Genomic DNA, 19,422 nt, shown 5'->3' with positions numbered 1-19,422 from the left:
GGTCAAAAGCCCGGTCTTAAAGGAACCGCCTAAGAGTCCACAACATCTGGACATCGATCTTTGGGAACCGCCAAACCGGAATGCCATCCTGGGAGTCACAGCCAGGGCCGCCGAGAGGGGGGGGGGGGCGGGTACTAATTACCCGGGCCCGGCATGTCAGGGGGCCCGGCCCGGGCCCTTGCGCTGCTGATTTTTTTTAATTTTTAAATTTTTTTTTTCCAAACGTTTTTTTTCCTTTCCTTTTTTTTTTTTTTTTTGGCGGGGGGGGGGGTGGGGGGGGGCTCGGTCGTTGGTGGGGGGAGCAGGCTAGTTTAAAAAAAAAAACAAAACATACTCACCTGATCGCGGAGCCGGCATCCCTCCTCTCTGCTGCTCTGTGCTCTATTCAGACTGTCTGAATGCTGGGTGTGATGTCATCATGTCATGCCCAGCATTCAGTCAGTCTGGAGCAATGGAGCACAGAGCAGCAGAGAAGACCAAGAGAGGAGAAAAGGTAAGTGAAGGGAGGAAAACGAGGGGGGCACAGAGGGGTTAAAAAACGGGGGGGGGGGGGGGCAGCATGACAGAGGGGTTAAAAAATGAGGGGGAGCACAAAGGGGTTAAAAAACGGGGGGGCAGCATGACAGAGAGGTTAAAAAATGAGGGGGCACAAAGGGGTTAAAAAACGGGGGGGCAGCATGACAGAGGGGTTAAAAAATAAGGGGGGGCACAGAGGGGTTAAAAAACGGGGAAGCAGCATGTCAGAGGGGTTAAAAAATTAGGGGGAGCACAGAGGGGTTAAAAAACGGGAAAGCAGCATGTCAAAGGGGTTAAAAAATGAGGGGGAGCACAGAGGGGTTAAAAAATGGGAAAGCAGCATGTCAGAGGGGTTAAAAAATGAGTGGGGGCACAGAGGGGTTAAAAAATGGGAAAGCAGCATGTCAGAGGGGTTAAAAATTGAGGGGGGAGCACAGAGGGGTTAAAAAACGGGAAAGCAGCATGTCAGAGGGGTTAAAAAATGAGAGGGGCACAGATGGGTTAAAAAATGGGAAAGCAGCATGTCAGAGGGGTTAAAAATTGAGGGGGGAGCACAGAGGGGTTAAAAAATGGGAAAGCAGCATGACAGAGGGGGTGAAAAAATGAGAGGGGCACAGATGGGTTAAAAAACGGGGCAGTATGGCACAGTGGGGTTAATAAACAGGGGTCAGCATGGCACAGTGGGGTTAAAAAATGGTGGGCAGCATGACACAGTGGGGTTACAAAGGGGGGGGGGGAGGCATGGCACAGTGGGATTGAAAAAGGGGGGGAGCAGCATAGTATAGTCTGATGAAGGGGAGCCAGATGAAGGGGGCAAAAACAGCATGGAGGGCACAGTGTGATCATAAGGCATGGCGATGATGAAGGGGCACATTATTGTAATATTGGAGCTGGAGGAAGGCCTAATTATTAATCGTGGGTGCTATTGATTTAACGCTGGGGCTGGCTGTAATTTTCTAAATGTAGCCATTTTTTTTTCAAAATAGGTCCTTCAACATTTCTGGATCCGGACAAGCCACAACTAAAGAAAGCAGCAGCCACAGGTGGAGAAAGTGAGAAGAACAGGTAGGAGAGAGCAGCACAGTGTGTGAAATGTTGTGATTCTAGTAGGGACAATACCAATTTTTGGTGAATGTTGTGTCCAATGTAAGGTGTAGGCCAAGACTGAACTGTTTGTGTACACACTGCATTGTTTGTATACTACCCTGTGGTGGTAGATGTCCTGAAAGTCAGGAGTGCTTAAACATATGTGACGCTCCGGCGAATTGAGAGCCTAGTGGTTTTTATGTTAGCCACGCCCCAATGGCACGTTTGCCACGCCCCCAAATGCATGACCGCACCTCCCAAAATTGTTGCACTGCCGTTTGGCTAGCCACGCCCCTGAATATATGACCATATACCTAATTCTTTTTGCGCCGCCGTAAGGCGGCGCAAAAAAATTTTGGGGCTTACTTCACTATGAGGGGGGCCCCATGAATTTGTTGTACCCGGGCCCTGAATTCTTCTTGGCAGCCCTGGTCACAGCAGGAGTTCCAGAAAAGCATCCACCTGCGAGGAAACTTGGACAGTCCAAATTAGCATTGGTCGGTGATGTCGCAGATGAGCCCACCCCGCCTGTCAGTGAGGATATGGACTGGTCCGCAATACCAATTCTGTTTCCTCTGCAGGACTTTGCTCGGGACCAACTTAATGATGCCACTTTGGAACATGCCTTTAAAAGTGTGACTGAGGTAAATGGGGTAGCGAAAGCCGCCCAGCCTGCAGAAGATATACCATATTTTATTGTCAAAAATAATTTCCTGTATAGAGTTGCTGTTGTACAGGGTGAAAAAGTAGAACAATTGATGGTTCCTCAGGTCCATGTACCCCTAGTGTTAAAAGCAGCACACAAACATGTCTGTGGGGGACATCTAGGGGAGGATAAAACACAGGAACGAGTTCTGCTTAGGTTTTACTGGCCCGGGGTACACATGGCAGTGAAAAGGTATTGCCGGTCCTGTCCCATTTGTCAGCGAACCTGTCCCAAACCCATGTACAGGGCACCTCTCATTCCAACACCAGTAGTACAAGTTCCTTTTGAACGGATAGCCATGGACCCTGTGGGGCCACTGGAAAAGTCAGCACGTGGGCACCAATATATACTAGTGGTGCTTGACTATGCAACCAGGTATCCAGAAGCAATTCCCCTACGAAACATAAAGTCCAGCACCATAGCTAGAGAACTTGTATTGATGTTTACACACTTGGGAATATCCAAAGAAATCCTCACAGACCAGGGTACTCCATTCATGTCCAAACTGATGAAGGACATGTGCCAGTTGCTAGGGGTTACGGCACTTCACACCTCTGTATACCATCCACAAACAGATGGCTTGGTGGAGCACTTTAACCGCACATTAAAGCACATGCTCAGGAAAGCAGTGGCTCAAGAGAAAAAAGATTGGGACACTCTTATTCCCTATTTGATGTTTGCCATCCGTGAGGTACCTCAAGCTTCAACAGGGTTTAGTCCCTTTGAGTTATTGTTTGGGAGACAGCCCAGGGGTATCTTGGATATGTTAAAAGAAGGGTGGGAGCAGCAAGGTCCCAGAGAGCCAAATCTGGTACAATTTGTGTCCCAAATGTATGAGAGACTAGGAAAGATAGGGCCCATTGTGCAGCAACATGTAAAAGAGGCTCAGGAACGACAGAGGAAAAGTTATGATAAAGGTGCTGTTGTTCGATCTTTCAAGCCTGGGGACAAGGTTCTAGTCCTGGTTCCCACCCAGGAAAGCAAACTTTTCGCCCATTGGCAGGATCCATATGAAGTTCTAGAGGCTGTCGGTCCTGTCAATTACAGAGTCCGCCAGTTAGGTAGGAGAAGGGAGGAGCAAATATATCATGTTAACCTCCTTAAACCTTGGCATGATGAGGAAACCTCTCCTCAGGTAGTGAGTACTGCCATTGAAAAGTCTGAAGTGCCCATAGAGCCAGCTTTGTCCATTCAGCAGAGACAACAGACTGAAGAAATGATTCGTCAGAACAGGGATGTCTTCTCTTCCATTCCTGGGCGCACTACTTTAATTGAACACGACATTGTCACTGCGCCAGGAGTCATTGTAAAGCAGAAGCCGTATCGTATTCCAGAAGCTAGACGGGTGGACGTGAGAAAGGAGATCGAGAAGATGCTCCAGTTAGATGTGATTGAAGAGTCCACTAGTGCGTGGAATAGTCCCATTGTGCTTGTCCCAAACCCCAATGGGACAATTAGGTTCTGCAATGACTTTAGGCGCCTAAACAGTGTGTCGCAGTTTGATGCCTATCCGATGCCACGTGTGGATGAACTAGTGGAAAATCTTGCTGGTAGCAACTATTTGACAACCCTTGATCTAACAAAGGGTTATTGGCAAGTTCCCCTGACTTCCACGGCCAAGCCAAAGACTGCATTTTCCACCCCTGATGGTCTCTATCAATATAAAGTCCTACCCTTTGGGTTGCATGGGGCACCTGCCACCTTCCAAAGGGCCATGAATAAATTGCTATGACCTCACACAGCTTATGCAGCCGCTTACCTGGACAATATAGTGATTTATACCCCAGACTGGGGATCACATTTAGCCAAAGTTGAGGCGGTCTTAGCTTCATTAAGGTCAGCAGGGTTAACAGCTAACCCAGAGAAATGTGCCATAGCCATGAGAGAAGCCAAATATTTGGGGTACGTTGTTGGTCGAGGGCATGTAAAACCCCAGCTAAAGTGGAGGCAGTCAAAAATTGGACAAGACCAGAAAAAAAGTCACAGTTAAGAACCTTTTTAGGCTTAGTAGGTTACTACACACGGTTTGTAAGCCACTTCGCCACTAGAGCTGCTCCCCTAATGGACATGTTAAAAAAAAGTTGTCCAGATAGATTAACCTGGTCTGACTCTGCAGAAACCGCCTGGTCTGATCTTCGGTTAACTCTTTGTTCCTCCCCAGTTCTACAAGCACCGGATTTTACCCGGAGGTTCTTCCTACAAACTGATGCTTCTGGTGTTGGCTTAGGTGCAGTCTTGTCACAGGAGAAGAATGGAGTAGAAAATCCTGTCCTGTACCTAAGTCGTAAGTTGCTTCCAAGGGAACAAAAATATGCCACTGTGGAGAAAGAATGTCTCGCCATAAAATGGGCTACAGAAGCTCTGCGCTATTATCTCCTAGGCAGAGAGTTCACCTTAATTACAGACCATGCACCACTGAGATGAATGCAGAACAACCGGGAGGTAAATGCCAAGGTAACCCGCTGGTTCTTGGCACTGCAACCTTTTAAGTTCTCAGTAGAACATAGACCTGGGATTCTGCACAAGAATGCAGATGCATTGTCACGAAAATATGCGCTCCTCGCGAAGTCCGCGTCCCCCTACTTGGAGACGCTAGGGGGAGGGATATGTAACAAAGGGAGGCATTTATCTGACAAGATGCAGAGAAAGTATACAAACAGAATAAAACATTGGCACAGTTATACACCTAGGTTGAGGTTAAACCAGGTAAAAACTTATGTGTAGTTTAAAGTTTTGTTAACTTACATGATTTCCTCTCAGCAAACAGACAGGGTTTGTCTGTTAGTGCAAACAGAGCCAGTGATGGGCGTTTCCTTATAAAGAGAAGGTGGGTGTGTCACCTGCCCATCAAGCTAAGGCTGGGGGAGGAGTATCATGTATAAAAGCTTAACTGTGTTACTTGTTCAGAGAGACCAACGCTGAGGAAGCTGGCTGGTCTGGAGAGAGACTGTCTATGTCTAGCTAGCGTTTAGGGTCTCCATATTTGCTGTGAAATCTGTACGGTGTCAAAACATTTACCATCCTTACAATAAAACTACATAAAAAGGAAGAAGTTGTACGCGTGTGCTTCAGCAGTAGCGGGCTCTTGCCACAATATATATATATATATATATATATATATATATATATATTTATATATATATATATATATATACATATATACATATATATATATATAGCAATGGCTTTGTTTTGTTGTATAGACATGTTAAGGTGAATGCGCTGGATCCCTTTGTAAACTTAATTCTGATTGGCCTAATGCTATGGGGCCATTTTTTTATTCTCGGATTTTGTCCAAATCAAGCCTGAATCATAACTTGATTCGGTTTATCAGGACATATAGTTATTACAGGTATACTGTATACAAACAGCTTAAGGAGCAAACAAATGGCAGATTCATATGTGAAGTATTGCACAAAAACAGAATATTTTATAACTTGTCTGCAGCCTTCCACATGGAGGATTTAGGAAGTAATTTCCGTATTAAGTCCACAGCTCCAATGTGGTTCACATATGTTTGGCTAGTAAGCCTTCAAATTATTCCTTTATCATTGTTTATTTATCAGACACCACAAAACTCTACTGCTGGTACAACAAATTGTACAAAAACACAAGTCATAAAAAGACATAAAAACAAAACAAAGACATATGAACTTACAATCTAGAGGGGTCTACTAGGTGGGTCTAATGAATTTAACGTAAAAATTTGCATGGTCTTTTTTGGCACACATTTTTCATTTACAATTAACAACTATTCTATTTTTGGGTACCCAGTAAATCTTGGTATGAATATGCCTCTATGGGGAATTTTGATTACATCTATCAAAGAATGCAGCATAATTTTCTAAATCCTTTGACAGAATATCTCTAATATTTTACCTCCCAACCATTCCGATTTAGGCTGGAAAATCACGATTTAATAGCCCTGTCCTGCCACGATCGGGTATACTACCATAGAAGATAAATAACTTCATTTGATAAACCAAACCCAGATTGTATGTAAGCACGACGCTGCACAGTAATATCAATATATAAAATTCCAATGTATGAAATTTCAAAAAATAATAATAAAAAACTTGCATTGAAAAAAGAGTTCTATAAAGTTTAAACTTTTCCAACTTGCACAATGTCCAATGTCTTTCTTCTAAAACATATCAAGCTTCTTCTTTATGTAAGATGATTTCTCCAGAATATATCCGGGATACATAAAAAGAAATAAATGAAATAATAGTGCAGACTGTTGTAATAAAAAATATAAAATTATTGGTGATTGTTAATCATGCATCACCTCATCCTTATGTGATCCACAACCTTAGTAAAAACAATCCCCCTCAGGGGTATACACTTACGAGAAAGTGAGTGTGTGTTTGCGAAAAATATATATCTTTTACTGATGACCCGACATCTCTGATGTGTAATCAGCTCAAAGGACTTGACAATTAAGAGACAACACCCAGACTTCTGCATTGTGTTTTTCTTATTTTCTCCTTCAGAATGCCGCGATCTCCGTTTCAGCATATAGAGAGTGAAAAGTACTCATAGTGTGTCATTCTTTTAAAAGCTTTTATTGGCACACTAACATTTCCACAAAACACACAAAAAAGAGATTTCCTACACCTCCTCTAATATCAGATGGCCTCTTACCTAAACACAGATGTAACAGCGCGTGTAGATAATATCCACGGAGAGACGGCTTTCTCCTCTCGCACTACGAGTTGAAAATAAGTGTGTCTCTGAGATTGAGAGATGATCCCGACTTCCAACGCGTTTCAATTACCAAGTAATCTTTCTCAAGACTTCATTTGAGCATAGAAAAAAAAAATGAGATGCATTTTTTTGAACATCTAAACTCAGTTTACCAAGAAACGTTCTAATTGTGGTTCTTCCCTCTAATATTTTTTAAAAGAAGACTTTCAATATTTCCCAACGAGATTCATTCTGACTAATAAGCCATAGCGGCAGCTTTCTAAGTTCTAATTTCCCTATTGCCTTCTTCTTCTTTTCGTCTTCTTTGTAACTGAAGAAATAACATTTATCATAAGAATAGAGAACAAACATCAACACAACTTTTAAGATACATGAGCAAATATTATTTCAAATCAGGATATTCATAGCTCATGGAATACATAAGACAGTGATAGCATGTATATTAAACCATCAAAAACATGTAGATTTAAGCTAACGACAAGGCAGTGTTTGTATTAATCACATTTTGCAAATATGGCTGTAAGTTCACATCCTGGGAGAGACTCCTCTTCAAGAGAAGGGTATCAGCTGAATCATCTCAGAGTAGGAGAACAGATGGCAAGGAATGAGTTATCACTAGTCCAGAGTTATCCCCCAAATATATCCCGATTTGTTACCATTCTGCATCTCTGAAAGTGAAGATATTTTTAGCAAAGTACAGAGTAAGTGCACACGCTGATGTGTTTAGTTTTGTGGAGCAAGTACAGAAGAAACATTTAATTTTGTGGAGTACAATTATTGTAATGAAATAATGGAGCATTTTCAGGGTTTTTCTAGCTGTGCATGACCATTCCCACGCTACAACGGGGCCTTAAAGGACGTATTGAGGCAGGTCACCTCTGGAGTAGAATTTACTGATTCCTCCTACCCTGGTATGCCCTGTGCCTGGTAGAATCTGTATACTAAAATACTGCCCACTCAGGGCTTAGGGGCAAATAATGGAGTAGGTTGCTCTGGGCAAATCACACCACTTAGTCCAAGAAATATTTGATATTTCGACATACCCATAATATAAAACATTGGCATCCCCTCATTTCAGGTCTGATAAGCCCATTAAATGTCTTCTATGTGATAGTCATAAATACTGGCAAAAATGACCTTGTCATAACCAGACTTCATTGTTAACCTTAGCAGGATACTTATAATGTGACTGGGACATGAAAATAGTTAACAATGACCTCCAAGAAATGGTGGAGAACTGGTTGAAATCACAATGGCAAATTAGGGTCTTAGCTGGGTAAGTGGCAACCCCTACTTTTGGTGATGAATCGCAACATCTCACTCCTCCTGAAATGCTCTTAGTCACTGTGCAGTAATAGAGAAGAGCCGGCAACTGCTTTGGGATGGGACAGTGGCTGGGTGGCCTGGTTCAAAGTTTCTGCTTCTATGGTGGGGAGACAGATTATTCACTTAGTACTGTACCCACTGCCCAAAGATTAGCATCTGAGTGGACATGTGGGTCATCTAGGTTGTTCGGTCAGGTAACATGAGGAAGTAACTGAGGGAAGACTTGCCTCAGTTGGAAAGAGCTGTGGAGATGCCACCACTGATATGGGGCTCCATCATGAGCTCCCTTTTCTTCATTTTATTTCATTTATTTTTTTGATGCACATCTCATCACTCCTGGGGGTAAATTTATCAAGCTGCGGGTTTGAAAAAGTGGAGATGTTGCCTATAGCAACTAATAAGATTCTAGCTGTCTTTCTGTAGAATATTCTAAATAAATGATAACTAGGGGCCTGATTCATTAAATATCTTAACTTGAGAAACTTCTTATTTCGGTCTCCTGGACAAAACCATGTTACAATGCAAGGGGTGCCAATTAGTATTCTGTTTTGCACATAAGTTAAATACTGACTGTTTTTTCATGTAGCCCACAAATATCAACTTTAAATTTCAGTGTACAAATAAGGTATCAAGTATTTGTGTACTACATGAAAAAACAGGCAGTATTTAACTTATGTGCAAAACAGAATACTAATTTGCACCCCTTGCATTGTAACGTGGTTTTGTCCAGGAGACTGAAATAAGAAGTTTCTCAAGTTAAGATCCTTAATGAATCAGGCCCTAGAATCTGATTGGTTGCTATAGGCAACATCTCCACTTTGTCAAACACGCAGCTTGATAAATTTACACCCTGGTGTTTTCACTGAGCCATAATTCAGCACAGCAGACGCCATCACAACTGCTGGGAATGATGGCCCTTGGGCAAATGTAATTAAAGAATTTATTATGATTGTCTAACAAGTTTAATCCAAACACAAACCAAGGATTTACCATAGAATAAATTAATATAATAAGCAGTACCATAGGTGTATTTTGACACAAAGCTTTATGATGCTTTCTCCCCCACATTCTTTTTACCTATTCTATGAGCACTGCACACATGGACTTGCCATGGTGGAGGTCCGGTAAAAAGCAATCATTGGAGGAATATTTGATAGTGCTGAAAAATTGATAGTATGAAATGGATAGAAAGGACGGTTTAGCACCCCTTAGTAGCTAGTGCAAAGTGCTAATACACTGATGCCCCTGAGCTAAAAATGGCACTGCTTTTCATATTTAAATAGATATTTACAAAACATAAAAATAAATTATACGGGGTGTTTAGAGAAGGACGCATTTGTGTACAAAGCACAAACATAAAATGCTCGCCATGAAAAAAAAGTTTAAATACTTGGAGAATATACATTACTCATCTCCTATGTATGCCAAAAAATTTCTGGGTGTTATCTCTAGGATCAAAGCAGACCTGTATGCATGGAAAGCGCTAACAATCTTGTAGCTCGACAGGATCATTGCAGTCAAAATGAATATCCTATCCAAACTTTTTTATCTATTCCCAATATTGCTAAGGCTCCTTATTCAGAATTTATAAACATCCAGAAAAACCTATCCAAGTTCATCTGGACCAACAAACAACCCAGTACCGACTCTCCATTCTTAAAAAACCCACAAGATGATGGACGATGTGGTTCCAGACATCAAAACCTATTATTGGGCTGCCAACTTGAGCCAAATTACATCATAATTTGCCCCTTCTGCCACTCTGTCCTGGCTTGATATTGAGTCCAAGCTGCTCAAACTTACATCTCTCTCCAACCTCTTAGAACTCGGGGGGTATTCAATTGTTAGCGTTAACGCTAACAAACGAGCGCTTAAAAAATGTTACCCTTAATACGGTAATTACTCGCGGAATTTCAGCTCGCCGCTCCCTCCTACTCGCTGAAATTCCGCGAGTAGACTACCGTATTAACGGTTTTCGCGCGCAATATTACCGTATAAACGGTAAGATTTTTTGAGCGCTCATTTTTCAGCGTTAACACTGACAATTGAATACGCCCCTTAAAGTCAGCAAGATCACAGCTGGCTCGACTCCTCTCCACCCTCAGATTCTCTATCAAGATCTGGAAAGATGTAAATCTATGCTTACTTCACAAACTCCATTCTCTCCCCTGACCCCCACTAACTTTCCACCAGTCTCTTCACATTTATATTCCCAATCATGGATCAGAGTTGGAATACATTTTGTCTCTGATCTCTTATACGGGATGTAATGGCTGACATTTGATGTTTTGCAAGAAAATTCCCCAATCCCAACCCTAAATTTTATGATTATGCCCAGATTTTACACTTCTTGAGAGCAATCCCAATACCTAAATCTCTAAGCACCACAAGTTAGTTTGAAACGCTCTATCGTCCCCCTTACGAAAAGGCATGACCTCCTTACCTATGGCATCTTATTAGTCACAACACTAACATCGCAAACCAGACATGAATTTGAATGGGAGAGAGATCTCTGCCCACCCACGGGGGAGGACTTTTGGAAAACAATAAAAGAAAAAATTGCTTTTAGCTTCAGCTCAACTCTTATCAAGGAAAAGGCCTATAATATTTACTTTAGATGGTACTATATTCCTGAAAAAACTATCATATTCCTGAAAAAACTATCTCTAATGTATAGATCCATAACCCCTACTTTCTGGAGGGAATGTGGCCAGACTGGAACCTTTTTCCATATATGGTGGACATGCCCCTATATGTCAACCTTCTGGGATAAAGTCTGAGACCTCCTAGCTTCGCTCCTTCCATGCCTGGTCTTTCCTTTTATGCTACCCTTCCGAAGAAGCTTACAAACACTAAGTTAAAATAGTCTCCCATATTCTTGAAGCAGCAAAATGCCTTATAGCCAGATTTTGGAGGCCTTGAGACCACCCTGTGTTTCTTTTCTTATTTCTTATGTTTGGTTCATCATATGCATGATTAAAATCACCTACCATATTCAGGACAAGGACATCACCTTTATTCAAGTTTGGTCCCCTTGGCTATTTTATCAGAGACTACCTACACAGCTATCTTTACCACCGTAACTCACCCATCACCCCCATAGAACATGCCCCAATATCCGCTTATTATTATTGTGAAAACTCCCCCTCAAAAAATCTGGTGTCCCCCTGGCTCTTACTTCTAATGGCCAGATTCAATTAGTCACAAGGTGCCGTCGGCTAATAGGGTTATTATTATAATTATTACCATTTATTTATATAGCGCCACTAATTCCGCAGCACTGTACAGAGAACCCACTTACATCAGTCCCTACCCCATTGGGACTTACAGTCTAAATTCCCTAAAATACACACAGACAGAAAGACACACAGACTAGGGTCAATTTGTAGCTACCAGTATGTTTTTGGAGTGTGGGAGGAAACCGGAGCACCCGGAGGAAACTCACGCAAACACGGGGAGAACATACATACTCCTCACAGATAAGGCCATGGTCGGGAATTGAACTCATGACCCCAGTGCTGTAAGGCAGAAGTGCTAACCACTAAGCCACCGTGCTGCCAGAAATCTCTCATTTTTCTTCGCATATCTGTGGGATACAAGCACAAATTAGCGAAGACACTTTGAGTCGATTTGAATCTGCCCCTAAGCATTTTAAAACTTACACATCCTGGTGGTCTCACGAAAAATTAGACACCTTCCCATCCTAATCCCCTCCTAGCTTTCTATTTTATTTGTCACATCAGTTATATATGGACCTGTTCTTTGTACTAGCTCAATTGTATTTCTGTTAAAAAAACTTTGGATTCTGTACTATTCTATACCTGTTTGTTACCAACTGTATCAAATTTATGTTACTTAAAAGTTATTAAAATGCTTGCAGCAAAAATGGGAGATTAACATATTTATTTTGAGTGACACAAATCTTAATCTTTTGTACAACTTAAATACACACATAAATGCGTCTACATCAAGATACACTTTAGGACCAAATCTGGGCTCCCTGGCTCTATCAGTAATGCCCCCAGCACTCCCCCCTCCCCCTCTTATGGATTACCTCTTCCATACCTGATACTTCTACTCATAACATTCCTGCATGTGGAGTCATGTCCGCTGCTCTCTGAGGTACCTCTTCTTCTTGGTTCACCATGGTAGAGCTCATGGTGTGCTAGTGGAGAGTTCTCTGCATCAGACATAGGGAAACCAGACATATTAATAGAAACACTTCAAACTTTTTTGCTAACTTGCAAAAACTTTCTGATACAATTTGTTTGATATAATTTGTTTTATGAAAGACAGCAAAAGTTAAATAATTCAAGAGGAGAGACTAAAGCTAGGTACACACTGGATGTATTTCAACCAAATATTGGGCCAAACACCCGATAAACGACCGCTTATCCTGATATCGCATTAGTGTGTATACTTACGCGATGAACAATAGTACTTCCAAAGTACCAATTGTCGTTTCATTTGATTGCTTGTTCTGTGTAAAAATCTGATTCCAACCGCCTTCCAATCCTACGGTGTTTATGACTTTACGACCTATTGCTCAACCAACTGCCGATAGTTCCTCAAACAGCGACTCCTTTCTGGGAGTGTGTGTATGTAAATTTAAGATCTCTCTACCTCTTCCACGTGGTGCGTTATCATAATGTCTAGCAACTGGGAATAAAATAAAACTGTCCTCTGTCCGTATGGCTAGGGACACACTATAGAAATCTCCTGACGTGTTATCTACAACGATTGTACCTACGACCAAAGGCCGGATCTGTCGGTCATTTTATACACGTTTTACAAGATTTACCTTCAGATCTGTGCTCTTCATCTGTCATAAGCATCGGCTGAAAAGATCATGATTCTGTATACTCTACAGAGATCCTGATCGTGAGTGCATACACACTTTAGAATTGGAACCACATAGTTCCATTGCTGGACAAACTTTTCAGTTCAGTTTAAAAATCTCGATCAACAATTATCACATTACTGTGATATCAGGCCAATCAATCGATTATATGCAATATCATTACAGCTTGCATATTAAGCTCAAGGAGTTGCAGGAAAAACTACTCAATACCTCCCAACTTTGCCGGTCCCTGAATCGAGACAGATGGTGAAATGAGGTGTTGCATTGACACAATGGGAGTGTGGCCATACCCCCGGAGTCCTGTGTGGCGATTCTCTTAACCCCCTTCAAACTCCTGATTATTACCAGGAGCACAAGGATAATATGTCCATGTTCAGGATAACGGAACAGAGCCCTCAAATTGGGACTATCCCACCTAAAACATGACAGCTGGAAAGTATACTACTCCTAGAAGAACTCCTATACTACTCCTATACTACTCCTAGAAGAAGATATCTACTTAGAGACGACATTACCAACTGCCAGAACCTTTGAAGCTTCAAAAAACTATTTTAAAGTGCTGGAGCATGCAGAAAAAGAAGTACATGTTGTTGTGGGACGCACACAGACAAATGCACAAGGTAAATAGAGGGGAGACAAACGCGAAAGGCCAAAGTGCAAAGTAAACTGCAGACAGCACTGAAAAGGAGAGATAATGATTTCAAGGAGATTGTGTAGTAATAGTAGGTAAAAAGCAAATATCATTAAATGTGAAGCTTGACATAGGTCCAAAAGTGAATGTCATACCCCTGCACTAGAGGAATGACATCTTCAAAACAATTCTGCCAAGTATTCACCTTGTGCTGAACAATTGTGCACATTTTGTTGTGTGGAATTTGGCCTTAAATTATTACCAGTCCTACTCCAACCACACCAGGCGGCTGAATGTGACCCTCGTCGTCCCTGATCTATGCATTACGCAAAATGAAAATTTACAAATACAATGCAGAATGTGATGATTACATAGTAACAACGTCACCTTGCAAACTGGCTAGTTCCACCAAAAAAACACAATTCAGATGTTCATCTCTACGCTGCATACTTATCATCATCATCAACAACATTTATTTATATAGGGAGACAACCGAAATCCGGGTCGGTCTCCCGGACTCCCGGGAGAACAGGCAAGTCTACCGTTTCCTGCAATTGGCCCCACTCCTTGTTACAAAACGTCATTTTCGTCACCGGGGGTGGGGCCAAAATGACACGATTGAGAGCGCCCCTACCGCCCTCTAGTCACGCCCCTTGTCCGGGATATCCCGGACTTCAGTGCCTGAAAGCAGGCAAGTATGATATAGCACCAGCAAATTCCGTAGCGTTTTACAATTGGGAACAAACACAGTAATAAAACAATACTGGGTAATTCAGACAGAGAGGTAAGAGGGCCCTGCTTACAATCTATAGGACAATGGGAGTCTGATACATGATGTTAAGTTCTACATATTGCCTATTGGTCCAGCCAGAATGCAGAGTTAAAAATGCTTATACATATGTTCCATAAAAAGGATATTGTGGCGAGAGGTACAAAATAATAGGCAGCTGTCTATTGAAATGCACATATATACAAGGGACAAACAACTACCGTATTTCCCCATGTATAAGACGCACCTGTATAAATCATGTGAAAAAATTGAGGATCTTTCACAAAGTAATTGTGCAGCGGGTACTACAGAGAGGAGAGACGGAGTTCTAACCCTATTGCTAATTCTGCCTTACCCTGTCAGATGCTTCCTCTGTCCGGTAAAGTCTTCTTTCTTCTGTCTGTTCTGATCCTGATGCTGGAAAGCCGCTTACCATCCTCTTTGTGATGACCAGATGTCCATTCAGGACTAACAAAGTCCTGATTGGACAAAACGCCAAATGCAGAAACCGGAAGTGTGTGTTCTAACTGCGGTTCACACACCACATCCGGTCATTGCGAAGAGGACGGTAAGCGACTCTCCAGCATCAGGATTAGAACGGACAGATGAAAGAAGACTTTACCGGACAGAGGAACCATCTGACAGGGTAAGCGCTTCTACCACTGTATAACACGCACCCAGTTTTTAGACCCAAATTTTTAGGGAAAAAGGTGCGTCTTATACATGGTGAAATACGAAAATGGTCTGTAACCGCAGTAGTTCTTGATCTTACAGCTTGCATGAAACTTTTTTGCAGTAAAATGAATACTTTTCATTGAGGGGAGGGAACCCAGCGGCGCACGGAGGATTGTCGGGGAGGGGGGGGGGTTTCCCCCTGCCGACCCCCAAAAAAAAAACAACCCGAGAGCAGCAGCTCCGTTTCGTCAGCGCTGTCCTATACAGCAGCCGCGGCGCTGTCTAAGAAGCGTCTGCGGCGGTGCTGTATACAATACAGCACCGTCGCGGACGATTCTTTGACAGCGCCGCGGCTGCTGTATAGGACAGTGGCCACTTAGTTAGCGCAGGGGGGGTTTCTAGAGACTCAGAAACCCCCCCTGCGTGCGCCACTGGAACCATACCTGACAATAGAGAAAATTCAGGAGCTAATGTTTTCAAAAGTTTGGACTGTTTGGTCGGAGTATGACCCCATCAAATTGCATACACCCACTGAGAAGAGTTCCTATAGCTTGTAGACAAAGAATTGAAAAGGAACTTACATGAATGGAAATACTCGGAGTGATACTGAAGGTAGCAGGACCTCAGAGTAGGTGACTTTAATGGTAGCAGTGGAAAACAATACTCTGAGACTCTGCATAGACCTAAGAGACCTAAATCAGGTTTAATGAGAGCTCACTATACACTACCAACATTAGTGACATTGCATTCAAATTGGCAGGTGCAAAGTTTTTCCGTGTTCTTGATATCCAGTCAGGATACTGCCAACTAGCGCTGAATAAAAATAGCGCAGTAAATAAACTACTCTGAAGACACATTTTCGTAAAAAACAGAAAATGAAGTGAACAATGGCGAAGTATATTAGTAAAGAATTAGGATGCAATTGGTATACACTACATATATAGCAGTATCGAATAGCATTATACCAAATGAATAACAAGAAATAAAATGTAAATGTCATTGGGATTGATGTGAATGATGGGACATTCTCTGTAAAATATAGGGGCTATTTATGAAGCGATGAAGAGCCAAAATGCTGGAATTTATGGCTCTTTCACTGTTCTTTGCGATTTAACAAAGGTTAACCCTGGAGAAATCACAGAGCTTACCTCTGTCCCCATGTTCTTTATGGGGACAGCAGCAATAGTCAATTTATTAAGTTGCAAAAAGCTTTACTTTTCGGAGCACAGTAACACCATCTCAGGTCTTTTACAGTGGGATCCAGCTGACGCCTCTGCAGCTTTGCTGGTTACCTCACCCGTGGAAATGCTATGCACACGCACATAGCACTTCCTCCATACCCCAACAGAGTTAGGCAACTAGCAAAAAGACTGTGGATTAGAAGTGTCTTTGCCAGGGCTCCCAGACCAGCCCCAGCATGGTAAATTACAGCTCTCTCTTTTGCCCCCCACATTCATTCCCTTGCCCAAGCCTGTCGTTTTCAACTATGCAACATCGCCCGATTCCGTCCTTTTCTCTCTCAGGATGCCACCAAAACTATCATCCACGCACTCATCATCTCCCGCCTCGATTACTGTAACCTCCTCCTCACTGGCCTCCCCCACTCCCGCCTCTCCCCCCTCCGCTCTATACTCAATGCGGCCGCAAGACTCATCTTCCTCTCACGCCGCTCCTCCTCTGCCTCCCCTCTCTGCCTTGCCTTACACTGGCACCCCTTCCCCTACAGAATCCTTTTCAAAATCCTCACCACCACTTACAAGGCTCTCTCCAACTCTACTACCCCTTATATCTCTAACCTCCTTTCCGTTCACACTCCTGCCCGCTCCCTGCGTTTGGCCAACGACCGCCGCCTCTTCTCCACTCTTATCACCTCTTCCCACTCCAGAATCCAAGACTTTTCCCGTGCAGCCCCCCTTCTCTGGAACAACCTTCCTCGTTCCATCCGTCTCTCCCCTACTTTGTGCTCCTTCAAACGTGCACTCAAAACTCACCTCTTCCTCAAAGCCTACCAACCATCTACTTAACCCCCATCTCCTCCCTTTAGCTTGTCCTCCCTTCTCTCCTCTTGCCTCAACTGGCTCCTCTTGTGCTTGGTCTGTTTACCCTCCCTTAGGATGTAAGCTCATATGAGCACGGCCCCCTCCCCTCCAGTCTCCATACCTGTTCTTCCGCTCCGTCTTTACTGCATATGACTGGCCGGAGTTTCTGAAGTATTGGTACTTTTTGTTCATTGTTCTGTATGGTTTCACCCTGTGTAGTCTACTGTTAGTACTGTGTGCGGCGCTGCGAATACCTTGTGGCGCCTAACAAATAAATGATAATAATAATAATAATATGCACCACTGCGATATGCGGCGATGTATAGTGCTTGTTACTGAATTCTAGTAATAAATAGACCCCATAGAATAATATGTAGGCAATATATAAAGGTTAATAATATGAATATATAATATATGAAATAATATGAAATAATATGAAATTCTAACACAAACGTTTTAAACCGCCAAATATCTTGTAAACAAGCAAACAGAAAATATATAAAGGTTTTTTTTTCATATAAAAAATATTGTATTATTCAAATGGAAACATTACAAACAGGGGCTATAGGCATTGCTCACTTAAGCAGGCAAGTCAGTAGCCTATGGCATTGACACCAAAACAGATTAACCAAGCACACCAAGCACACGTCGTGACCTGACCATCCCCCCATTGCGCCGTGGTCACGCCCACTGCCGGGGACAGGCATTTTGGGAGGTATGGGCTATTTACTTACCTCTGCTTTTCTTCTTCTACTTGCCGGCTCCATTCGGCTCCTCTCCAATGAAACCGTTGAGGCATCATTAGTTACGTGACATCAGCAACTCTGCAGGGATCATGTAGCCTCGTTGTGGCTCTTTGTCCAGGAACCGAAAGCCTCTCAATTTGTAAGATGCACAGCTGGGGAGCTTGGATTGGAGCAAATGGTGGCAGCTGTGGCACCCCCACATATTTTTAAATCCGCCCACAAAATCCTATAATATATGCACACACAATGCAGCACGCACATTTCAGCTCCGGATGTGAATTCGCAATCAGAAGTGGCTATCCAGTGCTGGCGACCGTCATCATCATCAGAGTATATTTGTACCAGCCCTTAGGCACCCGCAATTGATAACAGCTTTGGCAGATATATATGAGTCTCTGTGCGGGTCTTTTTCTGTTCGCAATTACGTGAACACACCCTTACTGAGCAGCCTACGTTAGACTGCCGTTCCCTCCCGTCTGCCTCTCCAGTTACAAGCTAGTGCAAGTTTCAGATTTGCACAAATCTACATCATACTTGCCAACTTTTTGGAGTTGGAGTCCGGGAGCCTCCATGGGGGAGGTGAGCGTGCGGGGCTTCAAAATTGCGTCATTTTACAGCGGGGGCGGGGCCAAATGCCGCGATTCTCTGAGAATCGCTGTATTTTGGCCCTAATTCTGCCCACTTCACTTGGAAGTGGGCAGATGCGGGAGATTGCCATACACTCCTGGGAGTCCATAAGACCCACCCGGAATGCGGGAGTCTCCCGGACATTTCGGGAGAGTTGTCAAGTATGATCTGCATATGTGAATATGCGTGTGGCCTGTTCTTCCGAGCGTAGAACCAATTGGCGTATTTTATGCTACGCAAGCTAGCCAAAGTCCAACCCGGCATCAGCACCAATATGTTTTATTTACATATTGCAGTATACTAAATAGTATTATTATTAAATATCTCATGTATACAGCATACAGAAGAGAACTTTGTTTATCTTAAGCAGCAATAAATGAATACAAGAAATAGGGACATTATTTGCAATCCTACAAAACCATGTTCTTCTAGTGGAAATTGGGAATGTATGCAAATATTTAATGATCACATCTCCACTTCTGCTGTGCATAAAATGTGACTCCACATCTCCAAAAACCTGTGAAGTTTTTATATAACACATTTACATTTAAAAGCAGTGAGATGTCACCAACTGAAAAGTATTTGTCATATGTTTGTCACGACATACCTCTATTTACACGCTCTAGAGTAATTCTCTATTCATTAGAGACACTTTCCCATACACTGAAACTAGACACGACCAAGGAGCCTCCCGCTGCGTTGCCTGGCAACCTCCTCACTCATACACTATGTG

The 19,422-nt window shown here is 42.8% G+C and overlaps 1 long non-coding RNA gene across 3 annotated transcripts; it reads right to left on the bottom strand.

Moving 5' to 3' along the window:
• Positions 1-5,844: 5,844 nt before the first annotated feature.
• On the bottom strand, positions 5,845-19,422 carry LOC142099815 (uncharacterized). Of its 3 annotated transcripts, none has more exons than XR_012678620.1 (3): positions 19,297-19,422; positions 12,407-12,521; positions 5,845-7,683 (listed from the first exon to the last, which is right to left on the bottom strand). It is a non-coding gene; the product is annotated as an uncharacterized LOC142099815 (long non-coding RNA). The 3 variants fall into 3 exon arrangements; XR_012678622.1 differs by having other exon boundaries at positions 5,845-7,325; XR_012678621.1 differs by having other exon boundaries at positions 5,845-7,104; positions 19,297-19,421.

Source organism: Mixophyes fleayi, chromosome 1, assembly GCF_038048845.1.
Source record: "Mixophyes fleayi isolate aMixFle1 chromosome 1, aMixFle1.hap1, whole genome shotgun sequence".
In the NCBI taxonomy this organism is placed as follows: domain Eukaryota; kingdom Metazoa; phylum Chordata; class Amphibia; order Anura; family Limnodynastidae; genus Mixophyes; species Mixophyes fleayi.
This window is presented reverse-complemented; position numbering and strand designations above follow the sequence as displayed.